At 36.0% G+C, this 4,419-nt stretch overlaps 1 long non-coding RNA gene across 2 annotated transcripts; it reads left to right on the top strand.

Annotated features, from left to right (window-relative positions):
• Positions 1 to 442: 442 nt before the first annotated feature.
• On the top strand, positions 443 to 4,187 carry LOC139823914 (uncharacterized). Of its 2 annotated transcripts, none has more exons than XR_011734931.1 (5): positions 443 to 647; positions 966 to 1,105; positions 1,387 to 2,641; positions 3,359 to 3,733; positions 3,839 to 4,187. It is a non-coding gene; the product is annotated as an uncharacterized lncRNA (long non-coding RNA). The 2 variants fall into 2 exon arrangements; XR_011734932.1 differs by having other exon boundaries at positions 1,362 to 2,641.
• The last annotated feature ends 232 nt before the right edge of the window (positions 4,188 to 4,419 follow it).

The raw sequence follows: 4,419 nt of genomic DNA, 5'->3' as shown, positions 1-4,419 counted from the left end.
CCCTTGTTTGCGGGGGTCAATCTCGTGACCCCGCTATCTCGCGTGCCCGCTGCGCTATCTCGACCGCGCTCGTCCCGATCTGCTCTGCTTGGCTCTCCTTCCAAGGCCCGTTCGTTGGCTCGCTCGGTCGATCATCTGCCGCTCACCTACCGGGGTCAATCGTACCCCGGTCACCTATATTTCGGGATTCAGGTAAACGCTAGCCATATGGGCTCTTCGGACTCGCTTATCCGGTAATCCTGTTCGCACATTGTCGATGTCCGCTGCTCCCCTGGTCGCTGCTGCCCCTCGAGGTTGTCCGGCTGCTCAGCTATGCGAACGGTTGCAAGGTTCCCTCTCGTGGCATGCCACCTTGACGTGGTGAGAGGGCTCCCTGTACCAACGATCCACTGAGGCAGTACCTTCGGTCATACTGAAGGGAGGGCTCGGTGGGGAGGTACAGTCGTTCACGGAAAGGTTGCAACACTTTTTTTTGATGATTTTTGGAACGCGCAGAAATTTTGAGATCGCGATCCACCATCTCTGTATACACGTAGTGAACGGTTATGATAGCTGTCAAAGTGAACTATACAAGGTGGAGGTTCACGAAATGTATCTTGTGCGGCACGGAAAATCTTAAAATATCAACTGGATACTGTAATATCGGGGTTAGTATAAAAGAATAAGCTAAATAGACAATTTTATTTTATAAATTAATTTTTATTTTCAAGACGTGTGTAACATTAAAAATTAATGTAATATAACCTATTAATATAATTATTTATAATAATTTTATTAATTATTATAATAATTTTATTAATTATTATAATAATTATATTAATTATTTATAATAATTATATTAATATATTTTGTTATATGTTATATTAATTTTAATTACATACTTAATTACGTAATTAATAACATTAAAATTAATTAATAACATATTAATTTTAATACATAATATTAATACATAATTAATACAACAGTAAAATTAACCGGTGTCTGGTAGTTCGGCAAGCAGAGGACATCAGTCGATCAAAGAAGCTACCGTGGAAGACGTGGATGCTGAGACCGCGAAGCTACATCACCGCTTCAAAGCCAATCCTTCTCGTCAAATAACGATGAAGTAATCTTTCTAAAAAATTACAATTATAAAAATTAATTACTTGCAAATTCAGTTTTAGTATAAAATCATCATTTTATTATAATTATAATAAGTTGAGAAGATAGATTTACTTACATAAAATTGCCAGATCGCTGATTACTATTGACTGTTCAGTAAGAACAGATCAATCGCAATCTGTTGTCCACTGCAATCCAGAGCGAATCTCTTGTAGAAATTCGTTGTGAGATTAAGATGTGCACGTCTTTGTTCACTCTAGTACTGGGATCTTTTTTCGGCTGCAGGGCCCCTGGACCGACATTAGGCAGGCATGTTTGGAAACGGCGATACGTCCTCGGGTGCTGGAGAGGAGTTTGTGAGCAGCTTGAAGACCGGTACCAAGGGCGTTGTTATTATCAAAAGTGCCACAGAACTTGATGGGCAGCTAGGCGAGAAGGTCACGGAATCGGCAGGCCCAAAGATATTTTGGATGACTTTTGCCTTGTGCCATGTTTATTCAAGATTTTCATTCCTTCATTCGTTCATTCATTAACGAGAGTTGTTCACGTTACAATCATTCAATGTCAAACATATTATTCATTTATTCATACATCATCTTGGTGAAAAAACTTTTTATATTTTCTCAGAAATTTTACAAGAATTGGGACTTGTAAAAAATTCTGAAAAAGTATATGATATTTCTCAGATACTTTCAGAAATAATTGAAGATTTTTAGAATATTTCAATATCCGTATATATGAAAATTTCTGACAAATTGCACAGATTTTCTTATATTTATTCAGATTTCTGCAAGGATATATTAGCGAAAAATATTTTATTCTTATTTTGTCTGAGTTGTTTAATTCGTATAAAAAATCTGAAAATTTCTGAGTATTCTAAAAAAAATCTAAAAATTTTTATAAAAATTCTGATTATAATGTGAAAAATTCTGATATTTTTTTACCAGGGCATCCATGGAAGGTCACATAGTATTAATACCGTGTGACACTTCCATATGATTCTCTATTACTACATTTAATCTTTGGGGCATAGATGCAACTTTTTGGAATAACTCGTGCCTTGCGCGGAAATCTTCCCATACGATGAGAACATGTTGCGCCAATGCCTCGCGTCTATGTGGAAATTGAGGTTTCCATATTTTCTGAGTAGGTTGTTCCTCTCGTTTTCCATAATGTTACACGCCCAGATTCATCCATCGAAAATACCTTCTCATTCGAGAAAACGGTATTTGTCCATTCATGCTTCTGTGCCAAATGCTGCAAGGCAAAAGCCGTTGTTCTTTGTGGCGTTCGGTTAATTGTTTATATTGAGCCGATTTATATCGATTGTGTCTCTGTTCTCGCCATCTACGCCGCACGGTTTGCGCTATCGCATATTAGGAGCCTGCGGCGCAGATAGTGGGAACAGAGATACGATCGATATAAACCGGCTCAATATAAACAATTAACCGAACGCCACAAAGAACAACGGATGGCTTTTGCCTTGCAGCATTTGGCACAGAAGCATGAATAAACAAATACCGTTTTCTCAAATAAGAAGGTATGTTCGATGGATGAATCTGGGCGTGTAACATTATGGAAAACGAGAGGAACAACCTACTCAGAAAATATGGAATCCTCAATTTCCACGTAAACGCGAGGCATTGGCGCAACATGTTCTCATCGTATGGGAAGATTTCCGCGCAAGGCACGAGTTATTCCAAAATTTAGTTGCATCTATGCCCCAAAGATTAAATGTAGAAATAGAGAATCATATGGAAATGTCACACGGTATTAATACTATGTGACCTTCCATGGATGCCCTGGTAAAAAAATATCAGAATTTTTCACATTATTAATCAGAATTTCTATAAAAATTTTCAGATTTTTTTTAGAATACTCAGAAATTTTCAGATTTTTTATACGAATTAAACAACTCAGACAAAATAAGAATAAAATATTTTTCGCTAATATATCCTTGCAGAAATCTGAATAAATATGAGAAAATCTGTGCAATTTGTCAGAAATTTTCATATATACGGATATTGAAATATTCTAAAAATCTTCAATTATTTCTGAAAGTATCTGAGAAATATCATATACTTCTTCAGAATTTTTCACAAGTCCCAATTCTTGTAAAATTTCTGAGAAAATATGAGAAGTTTTTTCACCAAGATGATGTATGAATAAATGAATAATATGTTTGACATTGAATGATTGTAACGTGAACAACTCTCGTAAATGAATGAACGAATGAAGGAATGAAAATCTTGAATAGACATGGCACAAGGCAAAAGTCATTCGAAATATCTTTGGGCCTGCCGATTCCGTGACCTTCTCGCCTAGCTGCCCATCAAGTTCTGTGGCACTTTTGATAATAACAACGCCCTTGGTACCGGTCTTCAAGCTGCTCACAAACTCCTCTCCAGCACCCGAGGACGTATCGCCGTTTCCAAACATGCCTGCCTAATGTCGGTCCAGGGGCCCTGCAGCCGAAAGAAGATCCCAGTACTAGAGTGAACAAAGACGTGCACATCTTAATCCCACAACGAATTTCTACAAGAGATTCGCTCTGGATTGCAGCGGACAACAGATTGCGATTGATCTGTTCTTACTGAACAGTCAATAGTAATCAGCGATCTGGCAATTTTATGTAAGTAAATCTATCTTCTCAACTTAATATAATTATAATAAAATGATGATTTTATACTAAAACTGAATTTGCAAGTAATTATTTTTTATAATTGTAATTTTTTAGAAAGATTACTTCATCGTTATTTGACGAGAAGGATTGGCTTTGAAACGGTGATGTGGCTTCGCGGTCTCAGCATCCACGTCTTCCACGGTAGCTTCTTCGATCGACTGATGTCCTCTGCTTGCCGAACATTAATTCAGACACCGATTAATTTTACTGTTATATTAATTATGTATTAATATTATGTATTAAAATTAATATGTTATTAATTAATTTTAATGTTATTAATTACGTAATTAATTATGTAATTAAAATTAATATAACTTATAACACAATATATGAATATAATTATAAGTAATTATATTAATAGGTTATATTACATTGATTTTTAATGTTACACATGTCTTGAAAATAAAAATTAATTTATAAAATAAAATTGTGTATTTAGCTTATTCTTTTATACTAACCCCGATATTACTGTATCCAGTTGATATCTTAAGATTTTCCGCGGCGCACAAGATACATTTCGTGAACCTCCACCTTGTATAATTCACTTTGACAGCTATCATACCGTTCACTACGTGTATACAGAGATGGTGGATCGCGGTCTCAAAATTTCTGCGCGTTCAAAAAATCATCAAAAA

The sequence above is a fragment of the Temnothorax longispinosus genome, unplaced genomic scaffold (genome assembly GCF_030848805.1).
Source record: "Temnothorax longispinosus isolate EJ_2023e unplaced genomic scaffold, Tlon_JGU_v1 HiC_scaffold_21, whole genome shotgun sequence".
Lineage (NCBI taxonomy): Eukaryota > Metazoa > Arthropoda > Insecta > Hymenoptera > Formicidae > Temnothorax > Temnothorax longispinosus.
The sequence above is the reverse complement of the archived record's forward strand: the minus strand, read 5'-3'. Positions and strand labels throughout refer to the sequence as shown.